Source organism: Harpia harpyja, chromosome Z (assembly GCF_026419915.1).
Source record: "Harpia harpyja isolate bHarHar1 chromosome Z, bHarHar1 primary haplotype, whole genome shotgun sequence".
NCBI lineage: Eukaryota > Metazoa > Chordata > Aves > Accipitriformes > Accipitridae > Harpia > Harpia harpyja.
Window position 1 is genome coordinate 105,855,440 of NC_068969.1, and position 20,551 is coordinate 105,875,990.

At 48.5% G+C, this 20,551-nt stretch overlaps 1 protein-coding gene across 8 annotated transcripts in view; it reads right to left on the reverse strand.

The window, feature by feature from the left end:
- RUSC2 (RUN and SH3 domain containing 2) overlaps window positions 1–20,551 on the reverse strand; it is a 55,894-nt gene that overhangs the window by 31,570 nt on the left and 3,773 nt on the right. For 3 of the 8 annotated variants that reach the window (XM_052777357.1, XM_052777350.1, XM_052777356.1), the window contains exon 2: window positions 6,255–6,360. The exons of 2 other annotated variants lie outside the window; for them this stretch is intronic. The gene's annotated coding sequence lies outside the window, so the exon portion shown is untranslated. Of the gene's footprint in view, window positions 1–6,254; window positions 6,361–8,163; window positions 8,736–20,412; window positions 20,546–20,551 lie in introns of those variants that run through there. 3 more of the 8 variants (XM_052777352.1, XM_052777355.1, XM_052777354.1) reach the window with 3 other exon arrangements.

Here is a 20,551-nt window from a genome sequence, read left to right on the forward strand (position 1 = left end):
TCAGCAGTACGTTAGGTTAGGTGCCACTGACTGCGGACAAGAGAGAACAGCTTGTTGCCAGTAGAAAATGGCTAAGCACAGATGCACGCTGAAATCCTCTTGCTGTTCTTCTGAAGGGTCAAGCTACAATCACTGCCCGCGATAAGCCACATTCAGGCAAGAAATCCCTTAGAAGCCACAACTCACATACTAACAAGTGGTGAAGGAGAGGTCAAGCAGAGTAAGCCAAACCCCAAACCCCCAAAGGGCAGATGTGTCACTCTGGGTATCGATCATTAGAATGAATTAGGCAAGGCCAAGGATGATATGCTGTGTGGGCCAACAACATTTTGGGACCAGAGATATGAATTATTTATACCTCCCACTGGATCTTCTCATATGTGGGCTTATAAATCTGCCACCTGAGTTACTGGAAAAGGTCTGAAGGTGGGACTACAGGGAAAAATGTCATGCAAGCAGACACTGGAACTAGCCTCACTACAAAGAACAGAAAATTGCACTAGCACAATGGTCCAGACAGGTCATTCTCCCTGCTGAGAAGGACATCTGTGAGGACAGCCATGCTATCTGAGCTTACACCGAAGACACATGACAGTGCAGCATGAGGCACACGTTCCTGCTCTTCACCACCGGAACCCCAGAGAAGGACCAAAAGAAGGTGGCCTGCTAAACAATTCAGGTCAATTGGACCTACCAGGCAAAAGGAGGCTAAGTAAGCATGCAGTTGGTCCTGCACCAATGCAGGCAGAGCGGAACAGAGAAGAGCCTTCCCACTGAAAGCATTTAGCTCACACCCTTCCAGAAGTGATGGCAGCTGGTGCCAGTTTACAAAGAATAAGGTGCAGTTCTGGAGTTAAGCTGATGAGATTAGTCTAACTATGTAAGGAGCAAGGACTCCCTGCTCCATTGAAGAGTAACACCCAAAAAGCCCATTCCCTGAGGGTCAGAAGGAGCTGACAGAGATTATCTAACTGTTGCTGAACTGAGTCTGTGGTAGCCAACACTCAGGACCACAGATTTTCCCCAGGGTTGACTGCATCACTGTTAAGCAGCTCATCAGCTCAAATCTCACATCACAACTTGAGTTCTCATGAGAAACTCATTTTCCTGCAACTGCATGCAGGTTTTTTTTCTGGCACTGGTATGCAGGAGAGCTCCTAAGTGTTTGCCAGAGCCACAGACGCTCAGGTGAGTCTCTTGCACATCTTGGAACCAAGGGGAAGGAAGACTCTCTGAGTCCAGTACCCATCCCTTGTCCATGTGTCCCACCCTTCCCAAGAACAGAGCACTGTCTAGTCTGAGGTTAACAGTGGGTCAAAAGGAAGTGTCAGGTGAAAATCTGCTGTATGTTTGCCAAGGTCTTCCCTACAGGCTGCAATTTTTTTTCCCTGTAACTCCCAGAGGAGAAAATCCCCTCTTGTCAGAAGGAACTGCTAGCTCTCATCACTCTGAGATGTCTGTGCCACTTGCCCAAAAAGCACAACAACAGGGCAGTGACACTTGCTCTCTACTTCCAGAGAGCATCTTATGCTGGAGCAGAGAGACAGACAGTTTGGTGGTAGTGTCAAGTTTCCCATTACTTGCCAAATGTCAGTACAAAGCATTGCTGCCATCACTCAAATATTTATTATTTATTACTCAAAGGTACTGCCAGCCCCACACCCTCACCACTGCACAAAGACCAACACATGCTCTCTGTCCCAAGAGTTTAAACTCAGAGGGTGAGCCTGAGCCAGAAGTTGCCATCACCTACATTACAGCCACTCACCTACATTACAGCTCTGCCCTCTGTCTCCCTCACATTTACAACAGTTAGCAACTGCAGTCTTTTTTTTTTTTTTTTCACTCCTAACTGCTGATACAACCACTAGCAGCCTTGCCCAGTAAGAAACAGTTGCATGTGTCTGATGGATAGAAAAAAACATTGTCTACGTGACCCTGAGGCTGCAACACAACTGCAGTGGGGACAGGAAGAGTTTGTGGATGAGCCTGCTTTTGCACTCATCTTAATTGGTACGTCCCTGCTTTGACCCACTTCCTTCAGTAAATGAACATTAAAATAATTCTCATCAAGAGAGAAAACTGGAGCAGAATCAGGGACTAGAGCCATTTTGACAGCCCATTTCTTTCCCTTTGGAGAGTAACCAACTTTCAGATGAGTGCTAGGGCATGCAGGGAACCTGCTCAGCAGATAACATGACAAATCCCTGCTAAGGCTAGTTACCAACACATCTGTCATTGATCATTGCTATGGATTTCACCCCCTGCCAGCTGAGCTCTCTCAGCTCCTTCAAGCCTTATCCTGCTGCCTTTCACATAGCTCTGGAATGGGGTGAACTTCTGGCTCTTTTGGACTTAAAGACTGAACTGCCAGAAGCACTTTATCCACATCAGAACTCTTCCCACAAAGCAGCAAGGTAGAAGACAAGTGAGCTTTCCCACTACCAGTCGGATTTCAATGGCTTCCACAAACACGGGGACAAAATCTTCTTGTACAGTACTGTCCCGCGATTCCACAGCTGACGAGGAGGCACCTCCACCTCTGATCCTCTGCCGCTCAACCACCTGCACAGATCTCCGCATGTCTCACTTTCAGTTTGCTTTTCTTGGGTTTAACCATCAGAACTGTGCCTACTGAGATGAGTTATCACCCAGCATCTATAATATAGAAGTGGCTTTGGACTGAATATCTCAAGCTGACCCAGCTTATATTAAACAGAAGGGTAAAAAGCAAACAGCTCTGTAATGAAACCTTTTTAATTTTTAAAGAGCAGATCTCTGGTGTATCAAGGAAAACAGTTATAAAGCCAACAAGAACAAAGACCTTGGTGAAGTACTGCAGAAAATACTTTGAATGTACACTGTAAGTAAAAAAAAAAAAAAAAAAAGGAATCACCAAGCAAGGTGAGGAAATTAGTAAGAGCAGGGCTCCTGACCAACCTGAATAAATAACCACACCAAGAAGTGTATTAGAGGTAAGTAAACCAGCATTTTTGGTGCCATTTTGGCAAGAATACTGAAGCTGTGGCAATGACAGGTTAGATAATACAGAGGAAAGAGGGTGCAGAAAAGGAAATGATCTTTTGAAGTGGAAACAAATTCAAGAAGATGAATGCACTCAAGTCAGAGGGACAAGATATTCTTGATCCCAGAACAATGCAGGAATAGTTGCATGATCACAGCTAGCAACAGGGTTTTTGATAAAAACACCTGTGGGGAAAGAGAGAAAGGAGGGGATGCTGTGTGGTTGGCAAATAATAAAGTCTATACCTGTTCCGAAAGAGGAAGGAAAGTGACCCATGTTAGCTATCAACCTGCCCTTAGTACTACATAAGGCTTCAGAAAACATTGGAAAAGAATAATAAGACTGGGAAATAAATTAAAAATGGGGCAAAGCAGAAAACAGGGTTGCAAAAGGTGGGCTACTGTCTGGCTATCAGCAATAATACCAGAGTGAGATCTTGACTGGCATTGAGACTGGAAGAAAATGAAGATCTCTGGGACAGAGAATTCTTTCTTTGTTTGCTATCACAGCCTCAGACACCTGAGAGGTGGTAATGGAGCCATGGGCAGGCCATTCCCAAGTCCACGGCATATTCTCCTGGGCCACCTGCACTTTCTGCAATGCAGGTCCAAGTCCCTTGGATCTAGAGATCCAGCTGCACTTAATCTCCAGCGTTCTGCATCAATGCAGCAAGGAAGACACACAGCAGTGATTAGATCTCCTTCCTGTGAAGCATTTCGGTCAGCTCCAGTCGCCAGAAGCTCTTGCCCATCTTTTAAGCATCTCAAGGCAGAGATTATCTGTGCACTCTCACTGCTTAACAGATGCTCTTGTAAGAGTGGCACCTACTAGCTAGGCACAGCCTGTATGTTCTGGGGAGCATTCCCATCCCACACAGTGAAGAAGGCTGCATCACCTTCTTTTTATTCCTTTAGGCAAGCATTGTACAGACAAACTATACACAATTTTTCTTCCACACCCCAGTACAAGTATGTGTATCCTGCATAGGTATGTCCTGTTGCATGTCCTGTCCTCTGGCCCACAATGTACCTACAAACACACACATGCTGTTGTTACCCCCCACCCCTCCAAGCTTCTGCAGGAGCCTGTTCCGCAGCAGCGCCACAAGCACAGTCTGGTACACACCTACAGGAGCATATCCCGCTCCCCGCTACCATCGGGCGGAATGGGACAGAGACCTGGAGACACAGTTCCCAGGTCCCAGGGCAACAGGGATGAGAAGGAGCTGCAGTTCAGGAAGCCCTATGGTGCTTCCAGGACATTGTCACAGAGCTGCGAGCAGAATGCACTCTGCTCTGTGGTTTTGCTGGAAGCCCTCTCCTTTCCCCCTGGCACGCTGCACTGAAACTCTGGGTTTACCTTCTCCACCAGGTGTAAAGGCCAGAGAGCCTTGCCACTCCATAGGGATAGAGGGGGAGCAACCAACTGAGAACCTGCAGAGCAAAATGGTTCCTTCAGAAAACTGCTGCAGAAAAGGCTGTGCTGAGGATCGCTCCCACCTCCACCAACCCCTTGGGGCTGCACACAGCACTGACCATCCCAGGGAACACAGTGAGAAGCTGGAGAATGACAGTACAAATGACACATTTACATTCCCTGACAATGACAGCCCTGAATTTCCTCCTCTGTGCCCTCCACCGCTGATCTCTGACCGACAACCCCCTGTTCCTCCAGCTCTGCAATGCCCCTCACACCTGCCTCTTCTGCTTCATGGTTCCTCTACAGCTCTGCCAAACATTCACCATTTTATCTACATTTTTCCTACCATCCTGTTGCTCCTGAAAGGCCTAAAGATGCTTTATCTGAATTATTCTTGGGTCACTGGAAAACTGCAGAAAGCTTTTGTTAATAGGTTAGATCTGCCAAGCTTGCTCTTCAGCAACACCGGCATATGAGGCTGTAGGTGACTGGAGGTAAAAAAAGCAGATCTTTACTTCCCCCATACTCCATACACCTTTACGACACCCATCAGTCTGAACCCTGTATGATCTGTTCCTCAACAGCCAGTGCTAATGTAACTCCCATTAACACCACATTCCCCTAAAACACCTGCAATTGCAACCCCACATGCTCAGCATCTTCCACAACCTCAAAACACTGCACCTGCTATTTGCTTATCCCTTTGGCTACTACATTGCTGTCTGTACATTCCCCTACAGCCACATCACTGTACCACACATACGGATATCTCATTCTTTTATACGTTTGCCTTATTGTTCTCACTGACTGTCATCCTGAACATCGTCTCTCCAGCATCTACACCCCTATCCTACATATACACTTCTCTTTGTTCAAGCCCTTCTCCCTTTGTGTTTGCAGAGGCAATTTGATGGAAGGATTTGTGCAGAGCGTGGGGGAGGGAAGAAGGAAGGCGGGGAGGGAAAAGAGGGATTTGGCTATAACAAGACCATGTAATTAAGCTCTAGTAACTGGTACCCAGCCTGGACCCCTCATTTCAGTAATTAAAAGTAGTAATTCCTCCATTCTTAGACAACCTTTCTCATCTGATCTGTGAAAAGAGGTGGGGAGAAAGCATCCATTTACACAGCCAGCACAGACACACCCTGGGCAACACAAAGAACTACCTCCTGCACAGAGCCCATGTATCTCTTAGCAGAAGAGCAGGGTTTTACCTGCCATAATGTTTTATCCTAATGCCTTTTGAGCAATTGATTTACCAGTATTTAGGAAAAAAAAAAAAAAAAGAAAAAAAGCCAAAAGCTGCACTGACAGCAGCCTTTCCTCTGTCTGCGTCCTTTGTTTCTGGCTTTTCATGGAAGCGCTGTCTGTCAAAACAGCTTTTGAGCTGCACAGCAGCATCACCACCAGGGATGCACAGAGAGCATGGTAGCTGGCGGGACCAAAACAATCCGTGTGGGCTTGGCTGTCACGGCAGGCACAATGGAGAGCTGTGCGGCATTGTCGGGGTGAAGCACGGCTCGCCTCTGCACAACCAGTCCCGGACATGACAACCGCTATTTCATAGCTACGACGGACAAACACGCATTCTGCGCAGCAACACCAGCCTCCACTCGCTTACATCCATTATAATCACAGCAGCTCCAAAGCAATGCAGCCTCTGAAGAGACAAAGCAATCCTAAAATCTTTTAAGCTTCATCGGGTAGCTGGCAATCTCTACAAAAACAAACCGGCCACTTTGCAGGACAATGAACAGCCTGAAAACCATCAGTACGACTAATGCCCACCCCGATCATTTCTCCATCTCACCTTTCCACAGATCCTCTGTTCCCTGTCTCCTCTCACTGCACACACACTGCTCCGGCACTGCTGATCACTCAGATTCCAGCGGTCTCCGTGCTCTCTCACCAGGATGCTGTGGGAAACACAGAGTCAATTTTTTTTTTTTTTTTTTTTCACAGCTGCATCCCTGGCAATGCAGAGGGTCTGCGCAATCACATCTCCAATGCTCCTGCTGCTGCTGTGACGTTGCTGCGTGTGAAGGAGCAAGCATGCCCACAGCACCGCTGCTCCGGCTTGCAATCACTCCCTGCGGGACCTCAGACAAGGCAGGGGATGGGAGGGAGTGGAGAAGGAGAGGAGGGGAGATAAGTCGAGCTGGAAGATGGAGGATTGATTCTTACAGGAACTGGGAAATGAGCAAGGTAACATGAGGAAAAATAAAAAGACTAAAACCCATGCCACAAAACAGAGCTGCAGCATCTTTTTCTGTGATGAGCTTGGGTTTCAGATGCTGTGTAGTTGCAAGCTACCTGATCTCTTCTCCTGCCTTTGCAAAGGAAAGCAAAAGGAACTGGAGTGCCGTGCTCCTACCATTGACAATGGCAGCCAGAGCCCTTGGAGATAAAATGCTAGTCTGCAAAGCAACGCACAGGAGGAGGACGACAGAAGGACTTATTACTGAGACATCAGGAAGACTACAAGAAGCTTCTTGAAGCTTCTTTCATATTTCTGTAGTGCCTTGTCCTAAAGAGCTTCACCAACAGTATCTACACAGCACCCCTGAAATGCAGCCACCCCCAGAGCGAGAAGCAACCACCAGCACTTCCCCTGGGGCCGAACACACCTGGCAGGGACAGGATGGCTGAAGTCCCTGCTGTCACAGGGAATCTCAAATCAAGATCCCAGCAACTATTAACTTACAGCTTGTGATTAAATTGCTGCCCATAACCTGGACTAAATCCCACCATCTCTGCAAAGCAATCCATGGCAGGCCCTCCTTCCTGAAAGACAAGGGATCGCCACCTGCAAAAGCCCAGGCTCTCTTGCTGTCCTGGGGCCATGTGAAAGGATTTTTCCATCACCCTCTCTCACCAGAGGCAGCTGAGCTGCAACCTGCTCCATAGGCAATTCAGTGCAGTTCCTGACAGGGCACAGGTAGCTTCGCCAAGGGACCCATGTGGCTACTTTTGTTTTTCTACCACAGTCTGGGCACAACCACACACCCCAGAGACTCAGTTGTGCTCCAGGCTGTGCCAGGGGAGATGTTTCCAGTGCTGAAGCAGCTGCCTTGAGACAAGCATCCCAGAGGGACCACTCACATTACTGCACTTTATCAGCTAGCCCCGCTCCTACAGCCCTTGCCCTGTGATGAGCTAAGCAGAGCTCAGAAAGTGGAGCCCAAACCAAACCCCATCTCCTAAACCAAGGCTCCATGGGGAGTGGGTAAGTCAGAGAAGAGGTAAAAATGTCACACAGACGCACAATTCAAAGAAATGAAGAGCCGTCACATGCCTGAGTACTTTTCGCTCTATGCCACGACGCACCCAAAGCAGCAACCAAATAAAACAAATACAAGAGCTCAGACAATACAACACTTTGCAGAAGCTTCTGCCTCTGGAGAGGCCAACATAAAAAGCTATGCCAGAAGAATACTAGACTCATTACTGGAAGTGGCTGGCAATTGTCTTGGATCCCAGACCACTTGAAACCTTTAAAGTATCTCTTCAGGTAACATACAAATCAGATTTCTGACTTAAACCCAGTGGCTGGTGGGTGGCTCCCACCAAGGGCTCCAGAGTCAGGAGTCCAGGACTCGCTCCCCTGGTGCAGAGAGACCCTTCCAGCCAAAAAAGAGAAAGGGCCTTGGGCTGGCTGTGGGCTGTGCAGCCCATTCGCAATGCACTGCAGCCGCCATCCACACGGCTCTGCTACTCACCTCCAAAACACTGGGCATGATCCCTCAGACCAGCCCAAACCTCAGGCTCCGCAGGTCCTTGCGAAGAAGCCGATGCATCTGCCCCATCTGTGGTACTTCAGGCTCCCCAGCCCACTGCTTGCCTTTCCTCGGATGCTCAGGACCCACACCACCACCTGGTCCCGTTCAAGCAGCAGGGACAAGCCCCAGGGAGGATGCAGGAGAGAGGGACGTACCTCCTCCACGCCTGGACATTACAGCAAGCAGAAAGCTAGTCCTGCTGGGTTCTGCTCCACCCGAGCTGCAGTAAATGAGACTATTTACTGTACTCCCATTAGTGTGCAGCCCCTGGACCCCCGTACGGCCAGTCCCATTGTATTGTCAGCATTAATTAAGGCAGGCTCAAGCAGACGTCTCTGGCCTGTTCAGCTGGGACAGCCAGGGAGCAGCAGCGAGGAAGGAGACAGAGAGTCTCAGCTGTGGAGCTCTGTGCAGAACAAGGAGCGTTTGTTACCCAGGAGACTGGTTCCCACAGCAGAGAGGAGAATGGAAACTATTTCGGTGCCCTCCCCAGTCCTCCACGAGCATTGCCAACGCTGACGCCAGGAGGTATAAATGCTGGCAGGCTGAGTGCTTGCCTACATCCCTGTCCCCGCCACAGGACACTGGCATTAACCAATTCACTGACAGCAATGCCTGGCTTGTGTAGCAGACACGCACACCAGAGCAGATGGAGTCAGGGGGCCGTTTTGTTAAAAATTAGACAGAGCAATACAGCAGACAAGGGGGTCCCAGAGAAACACGCCTATTTACATTATCTGTTCCCAACATAAATATTTGTATCCTCCTCCCCAGGTCACGTCCCCCCCGCTCTCCCCACCCCAAGCTCATGTGGCCTTGCACTGCTGCAGCAAGCACCCCTTTGCTGCATCTCCCTCCCAGGATCTGCCCCTCTCAGCAACAGCACTAAAAACTGATGGGCTGTCCCAAAGCTTCATAGGTAGTAAGAGATTACAGGCACTAATGAGGAAGAAGAAAGCTCTTTCTTGGGGACTGTCTTCTAGGAGATGACTTCTCTTTGATCACAAAGATGAGTCGGTGCAAGAAGCAAAGCATGGCTGACTCCGCAGTCTCATGCATGGAGGGGAGCAGGGATACTGCAGGCCGGCGACTGTGCTCCTCAGAGAAGCAAGGTGAGGGAGATGGAGGTGCCAGAACATGCCTGCCCCTACAATAACAGGGGTGCCTGCCCTGCTTGGCCTGGAGAGGTAGGGACAGGTGCTTCCCACACATCCCAGCACTGCGGCGTGCAGCTTGGCAGGAGAAAATTGCTTATCAAGCAACGTCAGTCTCATTACTCACAGGCATCCCAGGTGTCAGGCAGGGCTTTTGTCATGTCGCCTCCTTCCCCCTTGCTCCAAGGGTGTGAGAACTCAATGCACAAGACGTTCTCCCACCTGTGAATTCCAGTGAGGAGGCACATCCTATTCCCAGTGCCGGGCTGCAGCAGAGCTCACCACTGCAGGGGAGCCCCATATGCTGCACTCACACTGGACACGAGCCATGTGCGTACCTGGAGCGCTTGCTGACAACATCCAGGACACAAGTAGATCATCTAGGCGGAAAAAAGCCAAACATATTTCTGTCTTGCGGACAATCTGTGCCTTGCTCTCTGCAGGTGAAACAACACGAACATGCCTAGGCTACAGCTTCTGGCTCATCATGACCCCATCTGTAGCACGGCCACAGGAGGGGTGGACACCATCACTCTTTCCCACGTGCTGGACCACTCAGGAGCAAGGTGGGAGACATTCAGTGCCTCCCCACCTCACTCACTGATTGCTCAAGACAGAAATCTGAATCCTCAAGACATGGCAAGCCCATCCACCACTGCTGAGACCGTTTCAGGAATGCCAGAGAGAGGGACATCGGTCAGAGCTGAAATAAGAGCATGGTCCTGCTTGACTGGAGCAGGGGGCACCAGAACACAGAGGCCATCAGGAAAGCAGGAGGTGCTGAAAACTTTATAAAAATCCCGAGAAAGAAAACCCAAAATCATTTGCCATCCCTGCCAACTCTGCCTTTCAAGGTCAATCAACATCCCTCTCTCAAACACAGAGATCAATACAGGCTGATCGTTACCAACATGCGCTTGACAACTTTTCTGTTTGGTGGGAGCAAATATGGGAATTTTTGAATGACGGGTCAGAATCAAAAAAGATTGAGAAAAGCACACATTAGCTTAGTGGCAATGCCTGCCCTCAGTCCTCACATTTCCCCAGGGGCTCACTAACTGACCCCCCCCCACTAAGCCTGCCTTCTGAGGGGATCTGAGGACAGAGGCACAAGAGTCTGTGGGGTTATGCCAGTTGCAGACATGTTTGCAACAGCAGGATTCACCAGCCCCCCATGACGATCTTGCCCCAGCAAGCCCTGCCCACTGCCCAGAGCAGCAGTACTGATGTCTTCCGGGCTAGCAACCCAAGGCAGGAGTCACTCCTCCATAGAAGAAAATGGCTTGAGAAGAGAAAGCTGTTGCTGTTTTAAAAAAAAAAAAAAAATTGGACATTCCTTGTTTTTTGCTAACTGTTTTCTAACAGAATTAATTCCCCAAATAAATTCCTCTGATGTTTAATTACATCCTCTAAATTTCCAGCTTATCTTTATCCATGAACAGCTCACCCCTATTCACTCATGTTCCAAAAATGAACTTTAACGTCAGCGTTTATCCAGTCTGTGTTTAAAGTTACATCATCTGAGTTCTTTAATCACTTCACATTAGGCAGGCTCTTCATTTCTTTGATACCAGTATCCCTTCTCTGGACCTGACCCAGTTTGCATACAGCCTTCAGAGAGAGACTGGAAATGTACACAGTCTTCCAAGCAAGGTCTCACCACGCCTTAATACACTAAAATTTCCCCATCTCTGCTACAAATATTTTGTCCGACGTGTAACATTAGATGACATTTATGTTTTTCATAGCTGCATCATACTAGCTGCTCATAGTTATCCTGCACATCACTGGTAGACCCTGGGTTTTCCCCCGTCTCTTTCACTTTCCCCAGTGAGCTCCCAGCTGGAGCTGAACTTTTTGCTCATTTCTCATGCACACAACCATGCAATTTTGAACTATCCAGTTCCCATTTGTATTACTCCTTAAGGACATCCAAGCTCTTCCTGCTGAATAACCCTGAACTGCCTCTGATGATGCTTCCTAGCTTTGTGTCTTTAGGAAACATCACTAGTAAAATCTTACTTTTTAATGCTCAGAGCACTATTTGACGTATTGAATAGCTTCCATATTGAGGCTACTCTCTAATAACAACTTCCCTTCAGACCAGCAGTTCCTCTTTCAACATTCCAGTTATCTTCCTCTAGTCTGTTTACTGCTTCTCAGTTCTCAAAAGGTATTATGGATGGAAGAAGTCCACATGGGTTCACAGGGAGGCAGGACAAGCACTTCAGAGATCCATTTCAGCTTACTGAACAGATAAATATAATAGACTTAGCATATCCCCTGGAAAAAAAAATTATTAGGATATGAAACCTGCCTGCCCTGCTCCCCCGCCTCCCTAGCTGACCACCTGCAACCACTTTTGCAAAAATCATACTGGGCAAGGTGGTTCCTTCTTCCTTATCACTATCTTGATTTCCACCTTCCTGTATTAAGGTCAAATCTTTCCTAATGCTAGCAGCTGATGCCTCACTGCCCAAGAACAGAGGCTTTCACAAGCTCCATAAAAAGTCACAAGTACCAGATCGGGCTAGTGCTGGCAAGGCTCCCCACGGGGCTGGGCAGGGCTCCACATACCTCTACAATACTGAGACATCTATGGGAAAACCAAACCCAGCCCACAACCAGCTGTCTGCCTCCAGTCCCTTCCAGCCCAGGATTCCAGTATGTTCATACTCTTTTTCTAGGAAAGTGCTGCTACCAACATTTTACACGCAGGAGACTGGGGCAGCAAGGAGATGTGAATCACTTGGAAGGCTGTGGGAACGGGAGAGCTGATCCTACAACTCCACTGCCCAACTTTTAGCTCTAATACTTAGTACTGCCCAAGCAATAGCACAAAGCAATAGCTGAACATTTTTAGGCAGAGGGAAATCAGGACAGAAACAACACAGCAGCTACTGAATCATGCCTGAAGCCTCGGCTTCAGTCTGATAAACCAAACTCATAAAGCTGTACAGAAGACCTCGAATTAAAGCGAAGCCTGGACATAGCTGATCCAGCCCGAGATTTCAGAGTGTTTGAAGCAGGAGCTCAACTCTAAGACCAACCCTGTTTCTTCAAGCACTCACTCAAATATTGATGATAAGCTGAGTGGGAATATAAACTCTTTCACCAAAGCCTTGGCAAAAGGAGCAGAAAGGGTATTATCACAAAAAAGATAATGCCTTCTAATCCACCAACCAATTGCTCTGAGCAGCCCATGGTAACAGTAGATATTAAGGTGTTACTGGCTTCACTCCCATTAAAAATATTTTTAAAAATGGGACCAATGCTGCCTCTACAGCACAATTTACCTAAACCATTAGTTTCACCATAACTTAATAGTTCCCCACTGCCATGAGGAAAGCCTTAAGTTGCCACATTATATACTATATTGGAGCTGGTGAATTTAGCAGCCGCAGTTCTGCTATATTCACCAGTTTGTATTCTGACCTCAAATAAAAATTATGTATTTCCAACTAAGCAGCCAAAAAACTGCAGGGCTGAGCTGAATCCGCAGCCCTGAAATGGTTCACTGTCTAGATACTAAGCACAACCACAGATTGCTGTGTACACAGCACGCACAGCTCAAGGAAGGTGACTGCTTATGGTTCCCATGATGTACACCAAACTGACATTCCCTTCTCACTCCAGGGGCATTGCCTGGCTGACTCAAAGTGAGGGTGACTGCACTGCAAACGAGCCTCAGCTCATAGAGACTGCAATGGAAGGGATGTAGCAGGAAAGAGGCAAGCAGATGAGAAGAAAAACACCACTGTTGGACACAAGAGAGGCCACATCCAAGAATGGAAAAAGCCTCCTGCCCTCCTGCTTCAGTACTGAGTCATAAATATTCCAGTTTTCCAAGGCAAAATGCTCTGGATTTCACACAGAGTTTCATACTTTCCAAGGCAAGTATGAAAACTGCTCTGGATTTCATGCAGAAAAACCCACATTCACCTCCCTCTGTGCATGTCAAAGCACTTCCCTGCCATCACTGCTCAGAGCAACAGCAAAATTGAAGCAGTGAGATCTGTCAACTCACCACAAAGCAAGTTCTTAGCAGACCTCCCTCTTCTCAAACACTCCCACCTTTGCAACGAAGCCCAGGGAGCTCATAACCAACAGCTGATTTATTAGAGACATGTGATATTAATTATGGTTGTTTACACTTATTTTTTTCCTCTAAGTTTCTCCATTTACCACCCAAACTGGACATGCAGTGCTGCTCTGCAGTGTTACCTGCCTCAGCTGGCTATGTTTTAGTGGCAAATAAAGCAATGTCTAGACAGCTTGTGCTTCTGCAAAGCACTCTATGAGTAAAAGGGACTATTGAAGGGACACTGAAAACCCACCCACTAGCACCAATGCTACAGCACAATATTGGCAGGACTCCAGTGCCACCCAAGAGACGGCCTGTGCTCCTGAGCACCCACATCCCAGCAGGCACCTAGAAAACCTGCAAAGGGGAGAGAAAACAGGACTACTGAAAACTTCTGCTAAAAAGCCTCTGTAATGCAGGCTTGTAACTGAATCTTGGAGACCGTGTCCACCACTTCTGCATTTAACCTGCTGGCTCTCAGATGGAGTGGTTTTTTACTTGTCACCTGTATCGTCTACAGTACTGATACTGTTAGCTGAAGGGATAAGGTCTATACATAAACAGCAAAGTGACATAAATTATAATCATTACCATGACACCTCACACAGCACAGATTGCACATCCCCACCCATAATCATCATGCGTGACCTGCTCATTCAGAAGGGATCTGTGGTTACCGTAGATCACAGGCTGAACTTGAGTAATAGGGGCATTTTGCTCTGAAGCAGACAAACAGTATGTAGGGCTGTATGAATAGGCATGTCATATGCAAGATGTGGAGTAATCCTTCCTCTCTGCCCAACGCTGGCATGTGCCTCACGGACATGTTCTATATAGACAAACTGGTGCGAGTTCAAAGACAGCAAGGAAAACCAGGAAGGACTAAATTGCAAAGCAAGCGGGTTAGTTCTCTGTAGAAAACTAGGGGGTACATGAAAGCCATTCCGAAATGTGTAAAAGGCTGCTGCCAAGGTGTGGTGGGTTGACCCTGGCTGGATGCCAGGTGCCCACCAAAGCCGTTCTATCACTCTCCCTCCTTCTCAGCTGGACAGGGGAGAGAAAATATAACAAAGGGCTTGTGGGTCGAGATAAGGACAGGAGGGATCACTCACCAATTACTGTCACGGGCAAAACAGACTCAGTTTGGGGAAAATGAACTCTATTACAAATCAACCAGAGTAGGGTAATGAGAAATAAAACCAAATCTCAGAACACCTTCCCTCCACCCCTCCCTTCTTCCCGGGCACAACTTCACTCCCGGATTCTCTACCAACCCCCCAGCGGCACAGGGGGACGGGGATGGGGTTTACGGTCAGTTCATCACACGTTATTTTCTGCCGCTTCATCCTCCTCAGGGGGAGGACTCATCACACTCTTCCCCTGCTCCAGCGTGGGGTCCCACCCACGGGAGACAGTCCTCCACAAACTTCTCCAATGTGGGTCCTTCCCACGGGCTGCAGTTCTTCACGAACTGCTCCAGCATGGGTCCCTTCCACGGCATGCAGTCCCTCAGGCACAGACTGCTCCAGGGTGGGTCCCCCACGGGGTCACAAGTCCTGCCAGAAAACCTGCTCCAGTGTGGGCTCATCTCTTCATGGGTCCACAGGTCCTGCCAGGAGCCTGCTCCAGCGCGGGGTTCCCACGGGGTCACAGCCTCCTTCGGGAACCCACCTGCTCCAGCGTGGGGTCCTCCACGGGCTGCAGCTGGATATCTGCTCCACCATGGACCTCCCTGGGCTGCAGGGGGACAGCCTGCCTCACCGTGGTCTTCCCCACGGGCTGCAGGGGAATCTCTGCTCCGGCGCCTGGAGCATCTCCTCCCCCTCCTTCTTCACTGACCTTGGTGTCTGCAGGGTTGTTTCTCTTACATGTTCTCACTCCTCTCTCCAGCTGCCGTTTCCGTCTGTCCCAACTTTTTTTTTTCCTTCTTAAAAGTGTTATCACAGAGGCGTTACCACTATCGCTGATTGGCTCGGCCTTGGCCGGCGGCGGGTCTGTCTTAGAGCCGGCTGGTATGGGCTCTCTCGAACACAGGGGAAGCTTCCAGCAGCTTCTTACAGAAGCCACCCCTGTAACCCCCCCACTACCAAAACCTTGCCACACAAAGCCAATACACAAGGGCAAGTGAATAAGCTGTTCTCCATATCCTCAACAACAGGAATAAGCTCCCTGAGGGGCAGCCAGGGAAGTTTAGGTTAGACATCAGGTGTAACAGACAAGACTAGCCATTCATTATTCCACCAAAAAAGCACAGCAGTCAGGAGGTAAGACTGGTTTTCTTAACATTTGGCATGGGCTTGTCTGTTTTAAAAGCTCTTTGCTTTACTTATTTAGAGGCATGCATTCCTATTAATTTTCACAGGCCCTTAGTGTCAGAAATTGGAAACAATTTATTTTTCTGGCTTTGCTGCTGAAGAGATGCCCATCTTAGAGTCCTGGCCAACCCAGAGTGCCATGGCATCAGGAGATACCGATAGAGGGATCTAAGAAGCAGGATGCAGCAGATAATGTCCCAGTCACTGCGAGCTTCTAGAGAGATGAAGAAACAAAAGGAATGGCATAGCCCGAGTCCACTATGCCTGAGTCAGGGAGACATAATTATACAGCTTCTGGAGGTCTTATTCTTGTATGATTTCTGTTTGACTCAGGGGAACTGGAAGCCTGTAATGCAGGATTAAAAGCTCAGAGCAGTTTATTTTGTGAGGCAGAATACCCAGAGAAGCAGAAACACGCTCCTGTAAAGACACAGCCAAGACACTCTACAGGAACAGCCTGAGAGTGGAAAAGCATCCCATGCCAGCTGATCTGGTAGCTAATCCACCTGGCTGTTAAAAACAGACTCCTTTTTTTTTTCTTCCTAAATGGAATATGCTTAGCACCAGCTTTCAGCCAGTGGATTCATCCTCCTTTCACCCACCACAGTGAAGAAACTTTTTCTCATTAATTCAGTCTTGTTGAAGATGATCCTTGACCACAGCTGAGAACCCTGCTAAGTTTCTCTGTGGTTATTATTAACCTCTTCCCATCTAATAGAGCAAGCTGTCCTGGATCATCAGTCAGCTGTACTCGAAGTCTCCATGTCAGGTCAGCCCATGATTAAACAACCTTTTGGCTGTATGTGCTTATTGGTGTATGCTTAATTGGCGCAAAGAGTCTGATCTGCAGCACCTAGCTGCCATGTAGCCAGTTGTGCAAGGTCTACCTCCTCCAAAACACACGTTCAGCCAACAGGCAGCCATCCCGTAAGGAGGCAGGCATACAGAGGCAGAACTGGGAAGTACGTGCCTGCTGACTGCGTGCAACAATTTTGCTCAGGTTGGAGAAAGACCCACAGTGAAGGAAATGCTATAGGGATAAAGGGGATCCGTGCGTGGGAGAAAATCCTGCCATGTTCTTTAAAATAGAAAATAAAAGCTGGCAGAGGCAGGCCACAAAGTCAAAGCAGGTCACAGGAGATGCCTGACAAACACGCCAAGCTTAGACTGTGTTGGACAGACTGAAACAGGGCTCAACCTCATACGAAGCAGATGAAAGCGCTGGGGCACACTGCTCTTTGGGGCTCCCCGTGGAGTCATCTCAGCACTTCAGGAACAGCTGGAAACCATGGTCTGGGGCTCTGGCACCACACAGAAGACTCTTGAGAAACATCCAGTGAAGAGGTGCTATAAGGCAACAAACAAGGTCATGTGTCCCCATGCACCCCAGACACATTCCGATCAGGGGAACAAGAGCATGCCAGGGTGGAAAGAGCCCTGAAAGAGCCCTCAGAAGCTCTGTAATGTATGATGATACACAGAGCCTTGGCTCAGGCCTAATAAGCAGCAACGATGATGACTCAGAGAGCTCCTCTGTTGGCTGGACATGGGAAAGGAGCGGGAAGGAGCAGAGGAACGGAGGAGCAGGAAGCCCCTGATGAAGGACTGATTGCCCAGAGCATGCTCCTGGAAAACCAGAAACATGCTTTTCATCTCCATGACGTATTTCCATCTCTGGACAATTCTGAAGTCTGTGCTTTCAATACACACTTAAGAAAGTACTCTATTGTGTGCACAAACCCTGCGTGTGCCTCTCAACACACAGCAAGGAAAAGAGAAGACCAGCTAAATGGTGAGATAGGGAGGAAGGCTAGCAAGGGCTGAGCACGTGAGGTGCAACAGTCCAAGCCAGAAGATGAGTGCCTGCTCTGCTCTCACTCATTCTCAGGGCAACGGCCAGAGAAAACTCTCAGTCATGATGTTCTAAGAGGACCTGCTCTCCATCCCTGGGAACATCTGCCAGAATTAGGAATCCCATTATCAGAGAAGGTGAAGCATGGAGCGCCAAACAGGGCTTGTGACCTTTTTAGCAATTTTTGTACATCTGCTGCTTTCACAGCAACTTTCTGTATCAGCTCAAAATAAATCCAGCCCTTCTGAAAGTAAAGTACTCAGAGATTGCAGAAGCATCTGGCCCTCCCTGTACAAAGCCAGAAACTAGTGCAGATATATCTGGGGGCGCAAACGTGGAGGCCAAGGAGATATAGAGGGGGATTAATGCTGTAGTCCTGAACCCCAGCATCTGAAAGAGAAGCATGGTCTCCCCTGTCCATGACACTGCTGCTTTCAACTCTGAGCAACTAGGTAAGCCCAAGCATTCTCTCCAAGTTCACAGCCAGGAGACATCTTGGCTCTTTTCCTCTTCTTCTGTGTGCAAGGCTCTGTATTAAGCTGTGTAACAGTAATGGGTGCGCCAGTCCCACAGGGTAACCTCTCCTTCATCCCATGTTAGACCAGGCAAGAGTGGAGCCACATCATCTACCTGCAGGAAGGAGCATCTCTGTCTTCAGATGCGGCTTCTTTGAGCATGAGCCCTCCAAGAAGCCTTTCTGTGAGCTCTAGGCTCCATACACTGAACACAAGTACTCAGCGGGGTCTGCTGCTTTCTAGTGGGGTCTCCTGTTTTGCAGCACACAGCAGGGGCTGAAGCTGCAGCAGCATGAGAGCAGCTGAACTGCATACCTAGCATAGGACTTGACCAACACCAAGCGAAACCCAGCCTGAGGGAAACAAACTGCAGCTTCCAGCTCCGCAGTGGGATGGTGCATCCTGCACTGGCTACACAGCCCAAGGAGCATGGCTCCCCAGCCATCTCTGCAGTGTGGTCTGGTTTTCAGTTATAGGCACTGACCACACCATGGAAAGGGCAGAATTTTGGAATAACTTTTGTGTTTATATGGATAGCAAGAATGTCTAGAGCTATAGCTGTTAATTCAACATACAGATTTGATATGTCTTCCACAATTAAACTTATCTCCAGCTACCAGTCCTTGGGATAAACCTAACACAGGGCCAGAATCCCTACATATGCCATTGCTACAGCCCAAAACTTTTTAGGGAAGCAGCTAGCTCTGGCCACTGGCAGGGACCTGGCAGCAGGCTAGATTAAAGCTCAGGTTAACCCCTCCTGGAATTCATGTGCTTCTCATTAGACCTAGCGATAATACTCAGAACGCACAGGGAAAGCTCAGTAGCAAATAACCTAATTAGAAGTGAAAGTCTCACATCCTCTTCGTGACCAGCACATCTGCTGAACCCGAGGGTCAGCATCCCCTGTGATCAGCAGGGCAGCAAGAAGAGGAAAACATGGGGAGCCTTGCCGGACCCCCTCCCACTGCTCCCTCCCAAGGTCCAAGGCTGCTCTCTATGGAAGATTCCCAACACTTTGGCTGAAATGATGCCAGCATTTGGGCAGGGCTTGGTGTTATTTTTAACACTTGCTCACATAACTCTTTGGATGAATCCTGGGAAGAGCTTGTCACCAAAATAGTATACTGTGGGCACTATTTATACACCCACTGGCAGCACAGCAGGGTATGCTATGGAGGGAAAGCTAGAGGACCCCCTTCCCTCCTCACAGCTTAGCAACTAGGAATATAGGGGAGCCCTGAAACATGGTTTGTTGTTTGGCCTAGTTCTCAGAAGTGAACCACCACCTGCAGAAGGCTTGATATCCTTGTCTGTCCTGTTTAGGAGACTCTCGTCTACATGGGAGGAAAGCCCAGGTACAGCTAGCTTGGGGATGATGGACGGCTGTGTGCACAGGGGCAGGCACATCCCAGCTGCTGTGGACTAAAAAGGGAACTGTTGTGCCTAAAGACCAGCTAGGTCAGAAGAAAGTGCTGCTGCCCTCCTATTTTATCTGTTCTTGGCTACTCCAGGGAAATCCATCAGGGGCAGGGTGTCTTGGTCATCACGTCTTTGCCCTATACAGCTCCAGTAAAGGTATGCAGTGGCGGTGGAAGGTGGAGCATTAGATACCAGTGAGGTTCACTGGAAGGAAGGCACCAGACTAACAAGACTGACTCTCCTTCAACCCTAGGGACAACAGCAGCCTCAGGCTTTTCCATATCAAAACAGCTTGCCCAAAGGGACTGAAGGAAAAAACCCCACCCAACCCTTTTGAGACTATCCAGGGAAAGGAGGCTCTTCCCCTGTCTAATTTTCTGAGGTAAAAATAACTTCTCTAAAGCCACTTCTGTGCCTATTGAACTTCCTTAATCTTTGTCTTCTGTGAGTTTCTTCTCCCTCCCCTTTCTCCCAAGACACATTCAGACTGCTCCCTACTTTCACATCTCCTGGAGAAGCAGGTGACGTGACGTGCAGAACATGCACAGGATGCTGCACGAGAACAGAGAAGACAGACAGGCTCTGGAGCACCAGCACACCATCCTGGAGTAGAAAGGGAGCCAGAGTTTGATTTTCCAGTGTGTAGATAAAAAGCAAATGGATATATGCATTTTCTTTCCATGTAATAGAGGCTACAGCCTGAGCAGCATACTCACTGTTCATCAGAGCTACAGAACAATGCAAAATAAAACCACATACACACTACTAATGGAAGCATGCTCTCCAGGCAGGGGCAGGACTGGCCACATTACTTTTAGCAGAACAAATGGAAGGGATCAGCTCCTACCTTGCCAGATGCAATCCCCCCAGATCATGGGCTCGGCTCACTGCAGCTGGAAGCCGGGTGCAGCAGCAATGGTATGAGAGCAGCAGGAAGAATATAGCATGCAGAGCCAGTGATAATCCAAAGCAAGACCAGCTTGTCC